General features: G+C 40.8%; 1 pseudogene; it reads left to right on the top strand.

Moving 5' to 3' along the window:
* The first annotated feature begins 12,173 nt into the window (after nucleotides 1-12,173).
* On the top strand, nucleotides 12,174-21,746 carry LOC134642551 (serine/threonine-protein phosphatase with EF-hands 2-like; annotated as a pseudogene).
* Nucleotides 21,747-22,201: the final 455 nt, after the last annotated feature.

Here is a 22,201-nt window from a genome sequence, read left to right as displayed (position 1 = left end):
TGAGTCTTGTCCTGTGGAGGTGGCTCTTCTATGTTGTGCCATGCGCTTGTGAAGTGGCTGTTTGGTTTTCCAATGTAGAGGTCTTGCCCAGACCTCTTGCCCAGACCTCTACATTGGAGAGACCAAACAGCCACTTCACAAGCGCATGGCACAACATAGAAGAGCCACCTCCACAGGACAAGACTCAGCAGTCCATCTGCATCTTAAGGATAAAGGTCACTCTTTCGAGGATGCCAATGTTCACATTTTGGACAGAGAGGACAGATGGTTTGAAAGAGGAGTGAAAGAGGCCATCTATGTCCACTGTGAGCGACCATCTTTGAACAGAGGCGGTGGTTTACGACACCAACTGTCTGCCATCTATAATCCAGTTTTGAGTTCCCTCCCCAGACGCCTTAATGCCCACTCACATCCTGGGACATCTGACCTCAGGAATTCACATGACAATGTGGGGCCAGGTTTCACAATGGGCACACCCGAAACCCGGGCTGATTAGGTCCCACACCCGCTTTCACACCTTGGCTCATGTGATTAGAGGATCACCAGGGGGTCCTTTGTCCCTCTTTGGGGGGATACTCCCACTGGGTTTAAATCTGGGACTCTCGGCCATTTGACCTTAGAACTGAAGAAGCTTCTCGGATGAGAGGTGAAACGTCTTCAAGCAACTTAAAGAAGTCCAGACGCTTTTCTTTCCGAGCTCCTTAGACTTCATCATGTACAGTTAATAGTAGAATATTATTTAGTCAATTTTAAAAAAAACAAAAACAAAAAAAACCATACCTATTAAATTGTTTCACTATTTCAGTAGTTATTTCATGGTGCCTGTGCCATAGCACCTCACCCATCAAACACAGCCTACTTAGCAGGTACACAAAGTTCACAGTGAGACAGCAGCTTGGCTGTTTACTGCCTTTTCACCCTAATGTTAACAAAGAAAATAGTATATAACAGCGACAGAATGGGTGTTTTCTTATTTTTATTTAGCAGACTGATTAAAATATAGAGAAAAGAGTTGGATAATTATTTTTAAAAACTGATAATATGATCATTTCTGATGCAGTTTGATATCTCGATATAGGATATCCACGAACTGCACCAACATGCTGCTCCAGATGACAATGCTATCACTTTCCTCATTGTAATAAAATATTGTTTTAATAGTTAGTTTAAATTGAACGTGCACTAGTAAACAAGATTCAGAAATTATTCCATTCAAAAGACTTTAATAGTAAATATCATTTCAGTGAGAAATCTCATAGACACTGAAATTACAATGTGAATAACATCAGTAAGAAACTGTTCGAACATTTGTTGTTTCCTGAAAGTTAACTATTATTATCTTTCAGAAACAAGCTACAGTTTGTAAGCTTTGTTTCCCTATCCTTTAAAACATACATACCTATTACTGCCAGCCAAACTATCAATATTGTGAGAGGAGGAAAATAATACAGGGCTCACAAACCAGAAGGAATAACATAAAACTACATGTATTTCAGGCATTGGGTCTAAAATACAAAATCCTCGATTTTAGAAGCTAAGCGAAGTAAATATCCATGATGAAAGGCAACTAAATATCTTGAAAGGCAGGGAGAACACAAGAAGAGGGCAGGACCACAGACTATTAATACAAACTGACACACTTGGACTAAGCAGGAAATGGGAAACAGGTTTGGAACAAGGAACCCCTGAAGACAATTAAGAAAGCAAAACAAAGGAACCTTGAAAAGCATATAGAACATTTTTCAATATTTGCATTTGCAAATATGTTTGTAAATATCCTCTTTGTGCCAAATTTGATGAATAAATATTAAGCACCTGTTCACCTGACATATTCGGCAACTATTTAAGTTTAGCCATTTAAAGAGAACATGTGCAGTATAGGTTGGGTTTAAACTTTTAATTTGGGCAATTTAAATTGTATCATTATTATTATTAGTAGTAGTAGTAGTAGTAGTAGTAGTAGTAGTAGTAACATTATAATTATAATTATTATTATTATATTTACTGATAACTGTACACACTATACCAAAAGGACAGCATACTGTTTTGTCCTACGTGGTGCATTGTTCATTAGTCTAAACACCAAATGGCAACTCCTTGGCAAATAAATAAATAAAATAAAAATGATGAAATAAAATGATGCGACCAAGACAAAACCTGTGGTATTTTGTAAATATGACAAACGCGAATTCACTGTGTATAACTTTATTAGCAGTGTCCTCCAACAACATTGAGACTAACGTCCTCCTCTCTGCCCCTTTATGCTCTCTGGTCGCTATGGTAACGCGTAAATATTTCTTTAAAAATAAGACACACAACTACTACACGGAAAAAGACCCAGGGAAACCGAGTTAACGACAAAAGCAAAAAGAAACCCTGAAAACCATAAATTTTACGCTGAGCCTCAACTCTCGTGGTGCGGTACCAAACGACGCACGGGCCGGACCGGTTGGGGACCGCTGATTTACACAGTATATTCAAGGTTACGTTACGTCAGTCCCACCAATCACGAGTTGCAAAGCGAGAAATACATTTGACACTCACCGCGTTGTCCAATTAAAACTCTGACTTGTGTTTGGTGGTTGTAGAAATCTTTTTATGAGCTTTTAGCTGAGATTGAGAAGTCTGAGTGCACCACACATGCCTGTCTATATTTACACAGCAGACCTGGCATTACAGCCGGTAAAACCATGCGCAGTTGCCCCCGCCCGGTATCGCGGGCCTTGCCCTAGGTTAGCTACCTGACGCCATCTTGATAGCAGCGCTATCAAATGCTAAGACTAGCTAAAAGTCCATGGTGCATAATATACACATATGCTACATTTCATACCCCAAAAAACGCTTACCTGTATGTTCTTAACCCTTTAGCGCATCCATTAGGCTGCTCCGAACACGAGGACATTTAATGTTCAAACATGTCTTGCTTTGCATACTAATAATCAAGGAACTGACCTCACTGTTCATTCACTGGGCTGGCTTCAGTTATTGTGCAAGTGTACTGTTTATAAGGTTGGGGAAAACCTGCAGTCAGCTGAGACTGAAGTCCCTTGGATGAGTGACTAAACGTTTCTCTCACTGAAAACAGAATCAACCTTTTGGAAAGGTTTAAACCAATGACTGTTGGTTTAAACACCTACAGCTGACGGCCTTTAGGCACCGCCCAGCCAAAATGTCATGTGACCTTTTCTTTATGACATCATCACTCCTTGGTTTAGAGTGATGATGTCATAAAGTCAAATTTAGAATCTTAAATCCTTTGAAGTTTTTCCTTAAATAGGACCGAGAAGCAGCAATTTTTAGTCAGTGTTTTCACAGCATTCAAACATTCACCAGAGAAACATCTGAAAACCTTTTCAAAGTCACTGTAGTGTATACAGCCATGAGTCCACAAAAACACCAAAAACGACAAAACGCATCCCTGTCCTCTCTTTGCTCTGTCGATCTACAAAACAAAATTAAACGAGCTGAAGAAGAGATGCTTGGACTTCAGGAGAAGTGCATAGAAATGGAAGCACAAATTAAACGCCAGCCTGACTTAGAGATCATTAATGAAGGCTGGGGAATCAGGTTTGGTAAAGCCCGAAATGATATTTATTCCATGAAAAAAGACTACAAGAAACATATGGGTCTTTTACAACAAGGGTCCGACAAGCTTGATGCAAATAGTGCTACTATAGAAAAGTTAGAAGAAGAGCTCGAACACACACACAAAATTAATGAGGAGCTCCAAGAAAACCTCTACAAAGTGCTGGAAAAAAATAGAGAAATCCTTCAACAGAAGGAAGAACAAGACATAAAGCAAAGAGACATGCAGTGCAAACTCAAAGACATTGAGGAAAAATACAGAGAGTCCACAATGGCTGAATTTCAGACTGCAGTCTCTGTCCTCATTACTCCAGAGAATATCTTACCTGCTGTCAGTGAGTGTTTCAATCGGTTCTCCCGAGTACAATGGGGGACGATTGAACATGGAGTCTGGGACTCTGATCTCCAAGCAGCACTGGCTGACATGATAACTGAAATAATTCAGACAGTTTCTACTGGCATCCTGAACTCGGCACTTCCCGTAGTTCAGAAGTTTATGACACATGTGTCCCAAACAGATATTAGCATACCTGTGGTAAAAATAGCTCCGTCGCTGGGAGACTCTCTCTCAATGAGCATTGCCATCTCTCTTAACATCCCCCATGACAAGTATGAGTCCATTAAGACGCTGACAAAACTGATTGAAATGGAGATTTCAGAAAAGGTCAACTCGGCTGTGACTCTACTTTTAAACAACCCGGATTTACGGTCAGATCCCGCTGTTTATGTCAGCGGAAAAATTACATGCATAAAAAACCTTCGACGCATGGTCTCTCATGCAGCCTCGTATCTGAAGAAATGTGCAGGTAAGCTAAGCTGCCTGTGCATGCGAAAGGGGGCCAGTTCGAGTTCCCCTAGTCCCTCTGATTCAAGTGCAGAGAGTACTAAATCAAAGATCCGTGAGAGGGTGACACGTGATGAGGTCAGCATTGCTCTCACCAAATGGAGCACAGATGCAGCAATCACTGAGGACAAAATGGAAAGTCTAACCAAAGTGATCGCAGCTGATGCTGTCAATAAAATACTTGACAATCTGAATTATTTAGCTGAAGATGCCACAGGAATAGAGCAGTGCACAGATGCTGTGGCTGCTGAAAGTCTGCAGCCTCCCAGCACGCCAGAAGAAATAGCTGCAGCTGATATTGTCAACACAGTAATTGATAATCTGCAGTCTTCTGATGGTGAAGATGTCACATCTAGTAACAAATGTGGCTCTTGCAAACCTTTTAATGTGCAGCTAATTATCCAAAAGGTGAAAAACTTTTTTGCCTCATGCATCCCACCCCTAAAAACCAATGAACAAAAGCTGCACAAAGACCACTTCTGCAGCTTTGCCAAAAAGCAGTTTTATAAAGTGATAAGAGAGATAAAACACCTGGTGAAGAAAAACAAAAGGTTCTTCATCTGTCTCCAAGATCCGGTCAAGTCACCTGATAATCAGAGAGCAGATTCTATGGACAGCTACAGTTCTTTCTGTAGCTATGTAAACACACCAACTATGCATACCAGGTTTAAAAGTTCTTCCTCAGTTGATTTTACCAGTTTCAACCCTTATCTTGATCAACTGTTTAATAAATTAAAACAGACAACACACCTTAACCTTATCCAGAAACCCATGGAAAACGTAAATGCATTTGTTGAAGTTGAGACGTTTTGCAGGGAGTTGACAGATAAAATTTATGACCATCTCCAGTCAACTCAAAGATATTCACTCCCTGTGATGCTACTGGGAAGAAGTCTTTCAGACTCTGTGATTTCTAGGTCTCCAGAGCCAACAGGTGAGTTACCCTTTTCGCCCGAAGTCCTCTATGTAACTGTAGAAGACTCAGTGCAAAAGTTTTTGCAAAACATTCTTCTGTGGTTAGAGAATGATGCTTTGGATGAAACTGTCCAAAGTGACAAAGTTTCTGGTGCCGTGGAAGACATCCAGGATGTGATTTTACGAGCACTAACCCCAACAGAGCAAAGAGAATGCGACAGACTGTCTGAACCAGAGTCAAGTCCAGTTTCTCCTCACAAAAATCAACCCATCTCCTGTGTGAGTGTACTAGAGCAGGACCTACCTCCAGAAAAAAGCCCTGAGCCTGAGCCAGTCGCTGACACTGGGCCTACAGAAGGTCAAAGTCAGCCATCAATCTCTAAAAACTTACAGGAGGAACCTTCAGAATTTTTTATATCACCTTTTGCTGCTGAGAAAATTGCCAAAGACTTCAGCGCCGTTCTGTTACCGAGTCTCCTCGAGAAATGCAGTTTTGACACAAGAAAGACAGTGAATACAGAAAAAAGAAAGGCCATCACCAGGCGTCTTACACATCTGGTTTTAGATAACGTCAGAAGCTCAGAATATCTGAGTGCTCTTGAAAATAACAAACTTCAGATTGTAAAGAAAATGACTAAAGCCCTTAGAAAGGAGCTTGGCTCTTTAGATCAATTCGTACATTCTGTTCTTACACCAGATGATTCAACATTTGCTCAACTTTTTCTGGCTCATCTGGAAATCATTATTGAGGTTGTACTCAATCCCCCAATGAAGTCTAAAATTGCTAGGTTCTTTCGAGCAGTGGGAAAAGCTTTAATGAAGCCGTTCAGCTGCTGCTTTAAGGGCAGCAGTGATGACTAAATGACCATCTTGACTTTTTTCCCCACTAGCATGCTTCTTTAGAGATCTTGAAGCATTTGGCCATCAGAAGTATACTTCATCTTGTCTCCCTATATTTTCTTTTCACACCCCCAACCGGCCGCAGCAGATGGCCGCCCCTTCTTGAGCCGGGTTCTGCTGGAGGTTTCTTCCTATTAAAGGGAGTTTTTCCTCCCCACTGTCGCCAAATGCTTGCTCAAAGGGGATCTTTTGATTGTTGGGTTTTTTCTTGGTAGGACAGGGGTGGCCAACTCCAGGCTTCAAGAGCCCATGTCCTGCAGGTTTTAGATGTGTCCTTGATCCATCACAGCTGATGTAAATGGCTACATTACCTCCTCAACATTTCTTGAAGTTCTTCAGAGGCCTGGTAATGAAGTGATCATTTGATTCAGGTGTGTTGACCAAGGGTGTTATCTAAAACCTGCAGGACATCAGCTCTCGAGGCCTGGAGTTGGCCACCCCGCTGTAGGGTTTTCACCCTACAGTATAAAGCACCATGAGGAGACTGTTGTTTTGCCGTGATGCTATATAATCTTGAATTTAACTGAATTTTAAAAACATCTATTATAGCATCAAAGTAAAAATAAACGACTAAAGTATACTTCATTCAAATGAATCAAAACCTGACATGAAGAAAATATTATTCAGCATCAAATAAAAATCCAAATCACAAATACATTCTGATTTTCTTGTGTTTTATTGTGTTGTCAAGTATGAAAAAAAGTGTTGCATTTGTGCGCTCTGATCATCAGTACTGGCAGTGGCGGCTATGGTTAGTGTTGCAAAGAGCAATTTCACCCCGGTTCGTGTATTCGTCAGGCCTCCAGAAAGAACACCGGGACTCAGTAGTCAATTAACAATATTTTTATTAATACACACTTATTGATTATACCTTCTAGAAGGGAGATGTACAGAACCCCGGATTTCCTCTGCAGATCTCAACTCCTTTGTCTGTTACATGCAGTTTTGTATAAGTGACCCCCCTTCTAACCCTTCTACGAGGTGCCATAAAACTAATCACCATGTTTACATGTTTGTGTGTGTGCGAGCACGTGAATGCCTACATGTGCGTGCTCCCACGTAGCTACGTGAGTGTTCGTGAGTGACTATGTGCGCCTACCTGTGTGTATGTGTGTGCACGTGAGTGAGTGTGCATGTGGGTGTGGGTGCGTAAATTAAAGCACTGTAGGTGTGTGTCTCAATGTAGTGACTTCCCGGAGGTCATAAAAACCCATCTCCGTTCCAGACCACCGTTATCAGGTCACAAATGTTGACACCCCCACCTAAGTATACCCTGAGGAATTTCCACTTTACTCCTTTTGTCTTAGTTTCACAACTCAAGTGGGGGAGGGCCTCCTAAAATCTACTTCTAAGTTCATGACACAATCAGGCCTTTATTACATTGAGGGCAGTGTCAGTGTCTTTACAATAATTCTACATTCTAACTAACACATTCCTAAACTTCTAAAATAAGCTAAACATCCCTACATTAGCTAACCCTAACAGCTGGCTGAAAACTTCATTCAAGTAATTGTTTTTTCCTTTAACGTAATTCTATGATGAAAATTCTGAAACTGTTACATAATTTATTCTGTTCATTGTTCATTTGGTGTAAAAATATAATGTTGGGTCTAAACTCAGACCCCGCTGTATCCAGGACTTATTCCCATGAAAGAAAAACAAGGCTACAGCGTTCGATTGATTACTTGCGCAAGGGAGGCCTCATCTGTGTCCAGCACGAAAGAGACCCCAAATCCGGCCTCCTCTCGCTGCCTTTTATTGAGAGACAGTTCACACAAAAAGTAATGCCCACATAGTTTCTAAGACAAGGCATTGTGTGTGAACTTCTATATGTATGTAAGTGTGTGTGTGTGTGTGTGTGTTTAATTACAATCAATAATTTGACTGTTTTTAAGTTATACATTAAGATTTTAAACACCATTATATTTCAAGAGACAGACTTGCTAACTAGAAAAAAACACGTAGCACATTACCAGCCTTTTTCTTCAGGCCCGTCCTTGGTAGTGCAGGGGTCCTGCAGAGCAGCTCGACCTCATTCACAGGACAGAAGAGAAGTGAAACTGTGTTACCGAACACGTGGCAAACATGAATAATAAAACGCCGGTGTAGCTTTCGGAAATGACTCCTCTCTCTGGTTTCTCCTCACAGAGTCACACTTCTGATGCCTGCGTTCAGACCCGCAGGGAGTCTGACAAGCGGAGCTCCAGGCTGGACCGCCGGCGGGCTCGATCGGCTGACCTGGAGAAGATAAGACGCTTGCAGCTGATGGTGGTGGACGACCACTGGATGACAGAGTACATGCGCTGTTTCTCCGCCCGGCTTAGGTAGAGATGGGCTCCACCTAGAATCCCTAAATAACAAGTTTCCTTACGTGCAAATATCAGGAGGAAATCATGTATCATTTTAATTAATAATACAGAGAGAGAACCGTGTTGCCACAAGCAAACACCGCTCGCTGCGTTGTCTCCTTAGTTGACAGAGAAATAACAAATAAAGTGAAGAAGTGACACGAAACAAATCTAATTAACTTAAAATTAATTTAATTCCCTTCTCTCTGGGATCTTAGATAACTTCTCTCAGTTACTGGGTGAATTAGCGCTTCAGCCAGGAGGGTGTCACTCCTCATATGAGAAAGGAACAGTGTTACACGAGTGTGTCTGATCATTGAGCAGCAGTTATCAGCTAGACTGCAGAGTCCTTTGGAAGATGTTTGATGTAAGATGTGCCCTTACATCAGCGTTTATCTGCATTCACGACCTTGCTGCTTTGGCTTCCTGATGGAGACAAAAAGCTCTTAAAAGCAACTGTAGCAGAGGACAGACACAGCTCGCAGTTGTTAATGCGCCCCCAAGTGGTCAGAAGCTGCAGCTTTAAGCGCTAAAATGCTCCAACGCTCTTTTTTTAATTCAAAATATTTTTATTGAGTATTTGTGGATATAGTTTACAAAGAAAAAAAAGAAGACGGAAAACACAAACTGTTTACAATGAATACAAAACAGAACTTCTCATGTTGGAACATTTTTCTCCCTTATTATTTACCAAACAAGCAACGAGAAAAAAGAAAAAAAAACAAAAAGAGAGAAAATAAACGAATAAACATTTATTATGACTTGTGATGGTGTGGTATAGCCTTTCCCACATCTTCACTTGATGTCAAATTACACGGGATTATTTATGATAAACTATCGAGACAACAGGAACAGTGTTTTTTTGCTCCAGCATCCTGTCAGAGCGAATCGCTGCTGTCGAGAGAGAAAGAAAAATACTATCCTTAAATTTCAGACTAAAGCCCATTTATGCAAAAGTTATTAACCATCACCTTTCTTTAATTTTCTTTTTTTGTTGTTGGCTTTCCCTATGACAGTAACGATTGGATCTGCAGGAACAGTTCAGATTTCTGTTTCTAAACACTTTCAGATGAAATTGACTGAACTGTGTTTCTTTGGTGTTGTTTTTTGTATGAGAATGAACAATAAAAATGACTCTTTCTTAGATTTTCTATACATATCTACAAAAAAAAAACACATCCACGTCACTTTTGAATGTATTTAGTTTCTCAGCATGAAAGAAAGCTCAACTGCTCTGCTTTCATTTAGAGCTCATTTCCAACACAAATTCTTTTTTTCAGTTCTCTCTCATGAAGCCAGCTGTGTATTTACACCTCAGAGAGTTTGATCGGAGAAAGGCCCAAACTGGAATTTTTGATATCTGTGTATTTTGGATATGAGGAGCTCAGCTTAGATTAAAAGAAGTTAGAAACACATGATATGTCAAATAAAGCTCAAATCTAAGGTATTTTTACAGAAAAGGTTAGTATATTAAATTGTAATCATTGTAATTATTTAGATCAGGTAGCTGTTAAGCATACAGTATATTTATTGCAGAGTGTAGTTGGTGTGTTTTCACTTTGGGCAGCTTCTTTTTTTTAAATTGATTTTTAATCAGAAATAACCTGCGATTTTGACACAGTGTGTAGTGAATACTCCACAGGAAAAAAGCTTTTAGGGTAATTACGCAAAACTAGATGTTTCTAAAACTTTTAAGTGAAATAAGGAGCAGTCATTAAAAAGTATCGCTGTACTGCTGTCACTCTTATTTTTTTAAAGACAGCCAGAGCGTATCAGAATTCCAGTTTAAATCCAGGCGTTTCTGCAGCGTCCTGGTCCACCAGGGCTGAAACAGAGACCTACATGTTTCCATCAGCGTGAAGAAAAGCGCACGTGTTAAAGCGTTCTGAGTTTGTGGCGTCTGTTATTTGTTGATTTTAACTCAAGATTGTAAATACACTGTGAGGTCATGGCTGTGTCTCATGACTCAAACTGAGGGCTAATCGTCATTACGTACCAAGTTTACAGTTTTGCACTCAAATTCACTGAGAATGCTTGTCGTTTTCACACCAACCGAACCTCCTCACTCTGAATGTTCACAGCTCTTCATGTTTGTCCTGACACCACAGGAAGACTCTAGTATTTTCTAACAGTCCAACTTGTAAAAACCAGTGTTTGTGCTCAACCCGTTCTCACTGGAAATTGTAAATGTGGCATGTCAGGGGTGAACAACTCCAGGCCTCGAGGGCCAGTGTCCTGCAGGTTTTAGATGTCCTTGATCCAACACAGCTGATTTAAATGGCTTAATGACCTCCTCAACATGTCTAGAAGTTCTCCAGAGGCCTGGTAATGAACTCATCATTTGATTCAGGTGTGTTGACCCAGGGTGAGATCTAAAACCTGCAGGATACCGGCCCTCGAGGCCTGGAGATGCCCACCCTGTGATATGTGGTGAGATCACTATAACGCTACCAGCGTTAACGGGCTTCAGGATCGCTGTCTGACTACAAAAACAAAATGATACTGTTTTGTATGAAAATCGTCACACTAAAGCGGCTTAGAAACACTGAAGTAGGTTTTTACAGGTGCTTTCTCAGTCCAATCTGAAGTTTCAGGAGAGGCTGGATGATTCAACAATAGGGTTCAAACATCAGTAAACTTAAAAGGAAAAATCCATCCTTTGAAACGGCGAAGTCCTGACCTTAACCCTGGGGAAATGCTGTGGCATGAGCTTAAGTGCAAGTGTGGCTGGGTGGGGATTTTTCCAGGCTGCCCCCAAATAAAGGCGCTCTCTTGTCATAACTAGGATGAAAACCAGACTATTTTGAGTAAATGTATGTTTTTCTCAGGAGGACAAAGAAGTTAAAATACACACATCCGCTTTCAGGCCGAAATCTCTTCTCATACTTGGATAACAAGCTAATTAAACTGCATCTGAAAACTTAAAACGCTGTCAAAGGAAAAACAACTTCTCACTCGTGAAACACCGGCCCCTCCCGGGTTGAGGTTTCACTCCACCTGATGCCTCCGCCTCTTCTGTGAGCTCTCCTCCTGCACCAGTAGCTCCTGTTGCATGTAGAGCTGCTCCGGAAGCGCACCAGAGTCCTCATATCGACCTGTTTTTACCCTCAAATCGATTTCATAAGCTATTAAGGGAATATAGAGCGCAACCGTATTTTATTATTATTGGTATGAATGAACTGCATGACCCTGTCGCGCGGATAAGAGCTACAGGTAGGTTTGAACTGATGATTTTTGCCAAACAAACACCTCGTTGGAACACGATGCTGTCCTAAAAGGTAACGCACAGTAAGACTATGAGAAGCATTTTTGTTTTATTTTGGTATGATTTGACTCGATTAACTAGCAGGACAATTCTTACTGTCGCTTTTTTGTATTGTATTTTATTTTTGTAAGTTGAAGCCAATCCTGCACTGTGAATACATTGAAGGCAACATGATAATCGAGTTCTGCTTTAACGATGTGTCTCTATAAAGGGAGCACCTTCTCATATCAATCAGTGTCATGTCACCAAATGCCACCAAACAGCTGTGGAAGAAGCGGCTAATGTGAGCCCTCCTGGACCCTCTCTGTTAGCCATCATGGGATGTGGCACCTCTGTCGCCACAGAAAAGCAAGGGGAAACGCTGGAGAAAGGTAAGCATGTGTAGGTGGTTTAATGCTGGAGTACACCGGATATTGGGATTTTTATTGCCCCCCCCCCCTGTCCCCAGAGAGATTTGTTCCTCCTGTGAAAGGTGGGGAAAAACCCACATGCAAAGACGTCACACACACAAAACAGCCCATAGGTGTTAAACACTAATTGGAAAGCAAAGCTCATGTGATGTAAAACAGCATATGTATTCGTGCTGTGTAATACTGGAAATTTTGGTATAGATCTGATACTAAGTAAATGCACTGCCAATGTTACCAATACCGATACTTTTAAATTATAAAGACAGCTTATGTAGGGAAAAGCGGCAACTTAGCAAATGATTAACATAATTCAGTGAGCTACATACTGAACAAAGAAGATGAAAGCAAAGTATCGATCCCATCGCGCTTGTACCAATACCGATACCAGTGATAATATCGATATTTTTTAATGGATCCACCCACCTCTACTGTTTCTGGGCCCTTACAGAGACTTTGATTTCCCGTTACTCGAGTACAAGATAGTTTAATAAATGATTACACATCAGGCACATACAGTTGCCCCTTATTAAAAATGACTGCAGTCAGTTCACCTAAATTGCAGGGTGTACTCCAGGTGTTACTGCATGCTTGTGTTTATGCAAAGGCATTTTGTAATGCTAGTACTGCTACTACTATGCTTTAGTAAGTTACTAACCTGTTCTGCTGCAGCGAGTTGATGATAGTTATTTTTTTTGCTGCAGTAAATGTGCCTCTGATTTTGACAGGTGATGCTTTCCCTCCTTTGCAGTCTGTCTTTTCTTCTCTTTAATGAGTGCTGCTGCTCCCAGAAGCTTGTTTAATTTGCTTAGTTTTCCCAATCCCACTGTTGCACACGACCTTCCTTGTGTCTTGTTATCTCTCATACCGTGTGTGTGTCTGTATATGCTCATTTGCACACAGTTTTATTCAATTACGCGTTTCACGTTTTCTCGCTGAATTGTAGTTTTCCCTTCATGCAGATGAACCAGTTAAGACTCCCAGCCCGGCTCTGAGTAAGACCCCGCTCATCCTTAACCGTCAGGCTTTTACTTATGTGGCATGTATATCTGTGTTTGTGTGCTTGTCTGTCTGCAATTTTACATTTTGCAAGAGTAACGGAGGGTTCCTGTGGCCTGTGGAGTTCTGCAGAACTAAAAGATGGGATGTTTGCTTTGAGTGTGCTGGTGGAGATGTATAGGGGAGGTCAGAAGGAGCTTCACTTGTCTTTGTGGATCTAGAGAGTATGAGGAAATAAGGAGTGGCAGAGAAGTATGTTAGGGTGGTGGAGGAAGCATATGAGGATGGTGAGATGTGGAGTAGGAGTGACACAAGGGTTCAAGGTAGGGTTGGGATTTTATCAGCGGTCAGCTCTGAGCCCCTTTTTGTTCGAAGTGGTGATGGACAGCCTGAGAGATGAAGGTCAGGCAGGAGTCTCCATGCACTATGATGTTCGCTGACATTATGATCTGTAATGAGAGGAGGGAACAGGTGGAGCCTGGAGCAATGGAGGTATGCACTGGAGAGAAGAGGAGGGGAAGTCGGTAGAAGCAAGACAGTACGTGTGTTAATGAGAGGAAGAAAGGTGTAACAGTGAAGCTACAAAGAGTACAGGTAGTAAAGATGCACGAGTTTAAATATTTGGGTTCAGCCATGCATGCAGAGCAATGGACAGCGCACAATGTCAGGAGTGATTTGTGGCCTGCTATGATGTATGGTTTGGAGACGGTGCTGCTGACAAAATGACAGGAGGTGGAACTGGAGTTGGCAAAGCTGAAGATGCTAAAAGTTTTAATACGAGTGACAAGAATGGACAAGATTAGAAATGAGTACATCAGAGGGACAGCTCAGGTTGAGTAGAGACAAAGTTAGAGGCGAGGATGAGACAGTTCAGACATGTTCATAGGAGGGATGGTGGATGTATTGGATAAAGTTGAGTATGGAGCTGCCAGGCAGTAGGAAAGAGGAAGACCACAGAAGGGTCATGTATGTAGTGAAGGAGGACATCCAGAGGGTTGGTGTGACAGAGGACGATGCTAGGGATTGGGGTGAGATGGAGATGGCCGAAAAAAGACGTTTTAAACATTTTCATCTGTTTTCATCTTTGTTTGCTACTACATACACTCACTGGGCACTTTATTAGGTACACCTTTTGCCCTCAGAACTGTCTTAGTTCTTCATGCCATAGATTTGACAAGGTGCTGGAAACATTCCTCAGAGATTTGATCCATACTGAGATGATAGCATCACATAGTACCTGCAGATTCATCTGCTACACATCCATGATGTGACTTTTCTGTTCCACCACATCCCGTGGGAGCTGTGATTTGAGCATTGTGGCATGGTCCGTTGTCTTCCTGGAAGAAGCCATCACAAGGGTACAAATTTTAGCCCTACAATCTGAATGTTTCAGCATGAAGCATGTTGCTATCATACAATTTTTGTGATCTTTGAATTGTAGCCACAGTTTCCTGTTCCTAACTGACAGGAATGCCACCTGTAGCCCGTCTATTTCAGAGATTGTAACCAGTGGTTATTTGAGGTACTGTTGCCATCCTATCAGCTCAAAGCAGTCTGGCCATTCTCCTCTGAGCTCTGGCATCACCCAGAGATCAGCAGTTTGTCACTAACAACCATGCCATGTTACTTACATCCCCTTTCTTCTCTATTCTGATGCTCAGTTTGAACTTCATCAGGTCATCTTGACCTAAATGAACTGAGTTGCTGCTATTTGATTGGCTAATTAGATATTTGTGTTGATGATGAGTTGAACAGGTGTAGCTAAAAGAGTGCCTAGTGAGTGTATTTTCTCACATGTTGAGCCTGTAAATTTAAAAAATACAACATTTTGTTGCAGCTATGAAGGCAGCTGTTTTGATCCAGCGATGGTACCGGCGCTACATGGCCCGTCTTGAGATGAGACGCAGGTACACCTGGAACATTTTTCAGTCTATTGAATACGCCGGGGAACAAGACCAGCTACAGGTGTCTCTCACTACAGGCATCTATTTTGCAAATTTCAGAAGTATCATAAAGCTTAAACATGTGTTTCTTTTTGTTTTTTCAGCTCTCTAGTTTCTTCACTTTCATGCTGGACAACTTCACTCAGCTGAATGGGAATGGGCCAGGTTAGGGGAGAAAATTCTAATATCTACAGCGTAAAAGGGTGTATTATTATTATTACTTTCACTATCATCATCATTATTATTATTATTATTATTATTATTATTATTATTATTATTATTTTGCATGTCTAAAACTTAGATTTTTGCCTTTAATATTTGGAACTGCTGAAGTAATGTTTGCTTCCTTTTGGAGTAAAATATCACACTGTAGCAGCTAAATAAATGTGCCTAATTTTAAGAAACATTAGTTTTCTTATCAGTTGGTGTTTAATGATTGTTCTTTTTAACTTTTCCAACACCCCCATTGCTTAAATTAACACCATTTTGTTTGTTATGCCACTGTACTTTAGATATTTTGATCTAGACGAGGAAACCCATTGCGTATACCCTGTTGCTTAGCAACTACTGTGAATGTGGAGGCCAATGTGTCAGTGTGGTGCGCTGAAACAGCTGTGGCTTAAGTGTGTATTGACCCGCTCTTCCAGCTCAAAAGCATAATGCTTCATTGACAAGCTAATCCTCAGGGAAGCCCTTTTTTGCTCATCATCTCCTGAACATCTTCTTCATGGGTTTTACATTAAGTCTACGTAAGGGATGCAAAGAGGCCAGACTCTGCTGTCTCGGTTTACTACGTACAGGATCTGTGTTTTTATATTTGTTTGTCAGAGACAATATAGAGGAAATAACACAATGGGAGAGGGAAATGGGCCTCTGGGTAGACGTCTGTCCCAGCACTGTTTGTTTGCATAATTTAGAGACTGTCAGGATTTGTTCTTATATTTGAAACATCATTGAGGTCTCAAATATGAGAAGAATATTTAGTATATTCTATATTACCTATATATGAGATTATAGTATAGCACCTGTATATGAGATTTGTGTAGTTTAAGACAACGAGAGAGAAGAAAAAAGCAACAATACACTCCCATTACAGACAAAATAGAAATTGTTGGTGACAAGCTTATCATTGATTAAGTCAGAAAAAGAAGAGCTGTGTGGTGGGTGGGTTGCAAAGCAGCTTGCAGATGTGCTGCAACTATAGTCATGTTAAAGCATGTTCAAAAGCGCCACCTAGAAAACATTTTGCACTGGGATGCTTAAAAGGGCATCAGCTAAGCCATCATCTCACGTGAGCTGGCATTAATAATTGATTGCTAGCTGAGGTTTTTAAGGGTTTATTTATTTTTTTCATATAACCAAATATTGCACATTCCTGTTTAGGATTTAAAGGATGTAAAGGTGAGGATAGAGGAAAAGGTACAGGATACATACCATTTACTAATTTTTTTTCTTGACAAAGATAAGATTTCATGTTTGTGGACATCTAGCTTTCATTTTAAATAAATTATATAATATGTAAATTGCGTTTCAGACTTGATCTCCCAGCTGCTGGATCCAGTGGTCGACCCATGGTTAGACAGAGAAACCTGCTACAACTTGATCCATGTCCCAGAGTCCTACACCGGACCTAGACTGTCGTTTCCTCTCTCCGTCGCCGATACAAATGCACTCCTGAGTGCTTTTAAGGATCAGCAGGTACCAAATATGAGCCTTTCACTTTGTCTCTTAAACATCTGATTGTCTGCTGGTTTAGATTTGGGGTGCTCACTGCTTTTTTTCCACACAGACTCTCCATGCCAGATATGTTCTCCAGCTGCTGTATGAGACCAAAAAGCTCCTCAAACAGATGCCAAACATAGTCCACTTGTCGACATCCTACTACAAAGAGATCACTATATGTGGTGGGTCTCAGTGTCTCTTGTTAATTTAAGATTCAAAATTATAAGCTTTCAGGACCACAAAACAAAAAATTAAAAAAATATATATTTTAATCTCATTGTAGCCTATGCTACACTGCAGTGAAGCACAGACCAAATGAATGATCTCCATAGTTTTTAAATGAGAGATGATGCCTTGTTGTTGTTTAAATACAGTTGATTGTATCTTACTGGCAGCTTCCCAAGAAAGGTAAGTCCTACTTATTTGCACACTGATCAGCCACTTGACTCCTCTTGCACAGCTTTCCTCCTCCTACCTTTGCATGTCATTAAACTCAAGAATACTTGAGTAACAAAAATGAAAAAACACACACTCATAAGGCTGAGGTGGAGCAATCCTTATGATTAGGGAGTTTTAGACCACTTCTGTAAACCCATAAAGCAACAGGACTTCAGTTTCTTGATTGCAGTGACTTTTTTTTTTTTTTTGTACAGGTGATCTGCATGGGCGACTCGATGACTTACTACTTATATTTTATAAGGTAAGGCTGCCCGTACAACAGCTTTCTTAAGCATCATTCGTGCATCATCTACCTCACAGCAATATCAGATTTTATGTAGATTTTTTTATAAACAAAAGACTGAACCCTCTGCAGTTAAATCCTAAGCAGTCGCTATATGTAATTTTAATTTTTTAATAAATTTTTCTGCCCATCAGAGAGCAAAGAACAACTAACTGACATGCGTCACGAAACTACTCACATATTTATGTCCATTAGTCATTCTTTAGACTGTAGGTCATTGCAGGGGGGTTGTCTATGACGACAAACCTCAGATGGTTAAATAAGTAAAAGCTGAAGATCTGACTGTTTTCATGTTTTTGTTTTTCTCAGAATGGCCTTCCCTCTGCAGAGACACCGTACGTGTTTAATGGGGACTTTGTGGACCGTGGAAAAAAGTCAGTTGAAGTGGTTATCCTGCTGTTTGCCTTCCTTTTGCTTTACCCAGACTACATGCACCTGAACCGAGGAAACCATGAAGACCACATAATGAACCTCAGGCAAGTTTGGAAAAGGGTGAAGTGAAAAATATTTACCTGTCCAGGTTCACCATGAACACGAGGAGAATAGAGTATCAGGGTTTAAAGGTATGTTGTTTTCTTTTTTCAGATACGGGTTCACAAAGGAAGTCATGCAGAAGTACAAGGTAAAGTCCAAATACATGCCGTCAGTCTGATTTTTTTTTTTTTATGTCCACAACTCAGTAAGCACTTTGCAGCTTGGTGACTGTCACAGCTGATTTTTTAAAATTACTGTTCTCGCCTGTTTGCAGACTCATGGCCGTGAGATCCTTCAGCTGTTTCAGGATGTTTTCAACCTCCTGCCCATCGCAACAGTTATAGACGGAAAGATTCTGATCGTTCACGGAGGAATTTCAGACCAGACTGATCTGGACTTCCTGAGCTCCATAGAGAGACACAAGGTCAGTGGAATCAGCAGGGTCAGAAAAAACAACTTTTTACATGCTGACACACTCATACCCACCACATATCAATGTAGCTGTGTGCAGCATGAAAAAAGTGGTTTGTAGTTTTATCCAGCAACAGGAGGCAGATTCCTGAGACTCATATCGAGACATGTTGGTTCAGCAGCTTCTGAGTAACAACTGCAAGGCTTAGTTATTGACAAGTTATTAGAGTAGCTTCTTTCTAGGTCTGCTACTGTTTGAATAGGGGTTAAAATGGGATTTGGCAGGTGGGGAGACCCTAAGGTTGGGTGTTGGAGTGCGGTGTGGGAAAAGGCATCACTTTCCCTACTTCTCAGTAGGGGTGGCTGTGGCTCAGGCGGTGAAATGGGATTTCTACCCACTGGAAAGGTAGCGGATTGATCCCGGACTCCTCCGGTCTGTGTGCTGAAGCATCCTTAAGAAAGATGCTAAACCCTGAGTAGTGTGATTCTGTGTACGATGTATATGTTAGAAATCAGTCACATAAGCTCTAGTTAAATTTTATTTGTATGCAGCCTATAATCAGTTGGCCTCTGCTGCTGTTCCAATATTCACTGCTCCTTGTGGATTTAGCCAGCTGAATTCATTAAGATCTAAGCAGATGTTCTTGAGCTGGTTGGCTGATTTCCAACCCCTAGACAACATAAAGCTGGTAAAAAGTAAAAGTTAAAAAAAAGTAAATTGGTGAGTGATTCTAATCAACACCATAAATCTGGTGTCCTTGATGTAACCGAACACTGAAAACAAAAGCAAAGTGTGCTTTGCAGTCCAACATAGAGCATCGTTGTAAAGTTCACCTGTTTGTGTGTTTGTTAAACTGTTTGAAAAGTTGCATTTGAAATTCCCTGCATGATTACTCTGTTTATGCTCACTCATCCTCTATAGCGCTGATTAGATTCTGAATTAGGCCATCATGAACAAACTTTATTCACATCTGCACCTTGAACACATCACAGAGATGAGAGGTAAAAAGGGATGTGTTGATGGTGTAAGCAGACACGTTTAATTGCTCATTAATCTAAAGCGCCGCAATGCCTTTCCAGACATTTCCAGCCCACTTCAACCCCAGTTTGTGGGCTTTTATTATGGTATCAATCTGCATTCAAGATTGAGGTTGATTAATAAAACATTCATCATGAACATCAACATAATGAATATTAAGTAATGTTGTAAAAAGCTGAGATTAATCAATTTCATAATACCACCCACACCATGGAAAATACTGCATATTTACGATGTAAGATGAGGTAATATTGTTTGTTTTTCAGATAAATTACCAGGAAATTGCACAGTACTTAAATTTATTTGACTTGTTACCTCTTATTCTAGTGTGCTTACCTTTAAGTATTTGAAGGTAAATATATTTCAAATGAAGTACATTGCCTTGTTGAGACTATTTGCATATTATAGCACCATTATTTGCACCATCTTCTCTGCGTCCAATTATTACGAGGAGGGAAGCAACCGAGGAGCCTATGTCAAACTGGGGCGAGAGCTGGTGCCTCGCTTCTACCAGTACCAATCAGCCGGACCACTCGCAAACTTACACTGACACAGAGGTAACACGGGTGTCTGGTGTGTCTGTGTGAACTGTGGGGCCGATGAAGCAATGCTCAGGGTAGTAGCACTGAAACTAATCATGGCAAAATCATTTGCATAATTTTATAATTCTATTAAATGTGTAAGAAAGGTTCGTTTGTGTCTGCAGAGTGCGAGCCGCTGAGGGCTCTGCTCTCAGAGCCTTAAAGGAGAAGCTGTTCGCTCACCGCTCCGAGCTGATGGTCGGCTTCCAGCAGTACGACCAGAATAACACAGGTGCTCTCTTCTCACTCCATTTTCTTATAAATTTCATGTTGTTTTAATGTTCAGGTTTGATTCCCAGGCTGACATGTAGAGTTTCTACATTTGCACACGCCTTGCTTCAGGTCGTGTGTCGGTCTGCGAGTGGGCTCTGGTTCTGGAGTCTGTACTGAGACTGGACCTGCCGTGGAGGACGCTTCGTCCACACTTAGCCCGTCTGGCACCAGATGGCAGCCTGGAGTATCAGTCCTGCTTCGAGGATATGGGACCAGGCATTCCCCTGCCGCAGGTCAGAAACGAAGGGGTAGAAAGGAAACGCGTACATTCGCTCGAGTACTGACCTTAAAGGAAAAAGGAGATGAAGGAAAACCGTTAAAGTTCACTGTTTTCATCTGAAGTTATACGCTTAATATAAACATCCCTTTGTCTTATTATACAATACTCCAGTCACAAACATCCAGATTATTGAAAGGCTAATTACCTCTTCACAGCATTTTTTTTACATAGCAGTTCTTTCTCATTTGCACTTTTAAAACGAGTCCATTTTACTCCTGATCCTGTTCTTTTGTCTACAATGTTGAACTTGTATCTGCGAGGAGGGATTCTGCCCCTAGTGGTACAGTTACTTCTAGCATCGCAGTACATGTTCTTGCACTGCTGCTGTTAAACACAGCTGGTAGCACTCCTGTTTTTTTTCTTTCAGGTCACTCCAAATTTGGCCGAAACTCTGTTCAGATACAGGACAGACATTGAGATAATATTCAACATCATAGACAAAGATCATTCAGGTAAATAAAAAGCCAAAAATCTTTTTCGAGATAATGTTTCAAATAAGCCAAAACTGACTTGTACGTGAGTGATGTTTGTTTTAACCTGTAGGTCTAATTTCCATTGAGGAGTTTCGTCAAACTTGGCGTCTTTTTAGCGCTCACTTAGGGGTTGCCATCGACGACAGTGCCATTGATGACCTGGCCCGGAGTATTGACTTTAATAAGGATGGCAGTATAGACTTCACTGAGTTCCTAGAGGCATTTAGAGTGGTACACAAACTGGACAGCAAAGATCAGCAACTGCATGAAAAGATGGATGGAGAGAAGAGGACAGGCTGAATACTAAACTGTGGAAGTACCGATGTAGGATACTGTAGGATATAACAAAGAATACTTGAAGACCATACCACTGGAAGTGATTAGGCCATGATTCATTGGCAGATTTCTCGATTGTGGTGTGTGGGTTAAGGTTAGGAGGGGTATGGCTCCGGGAATGCCAATATCTAAGGCTGATTTAAATAAAGTGATATATCTCAAATTTTATTATGTCTTTTATTGCACCACCAGCTTTTTAGAGGGGCTGACTGTGGAAAAAAAACGTCTTAACAACTGCTGGCTCTAGTAAAATGAATATTTCAAAGAACAGCACAATAGAGTGAAAAACCTTTACAGTGAGCTGATTAAAAAAATCAGCTACAAAATCAGAAGAAGCTCTCGAGGCGTTGTGTACTTCAGGCACTGTTTGATTTACTTTTATTCATTTTCTTCCACAGAAATTGAACTGAAAAATATGGTGCGATTGAAAAAGCTTGTACAGCTGTGCCTAATAAAGTTGACTGAATGTAGGTTTACAAGTATTGGTGTAAAAAAGACTTCCTTTTTTTTTTTCTTAATAAAATAAAAATAATATTTGTGTGTGTGTGAGTGTGGACAAGTGTCTAAGACAGACTGAATGTTCAACTCTGTTTGGCTCAAAGCTGGTAGAAAGTTCAGCTGTTGAACTTTAATCCGCGTGCTCAATAAATACATTTAGAGAGCG

This window comes from Pelmatolapia mariae, linkage group LG1 (genome assembly GCF_036321145.2).
Source record: "Pelmatolapia mariae isolate MD_Pm_ZW linkage group LG1, Pm_UMD_F_2, whole genome shotgun sequence".
Lineage (NCBI taxonomy): Eukaryota > Metazoa > Chordata > Actinopteri > Cichliformes > Cichlidae > Pelmatolapia > Pelmatolapia mariae.
The sequence above is the reverse complement of the archived record's forward strand: the minus strand, read 5'-3'. Positions and strand labels throughout refer to the sequence as shown.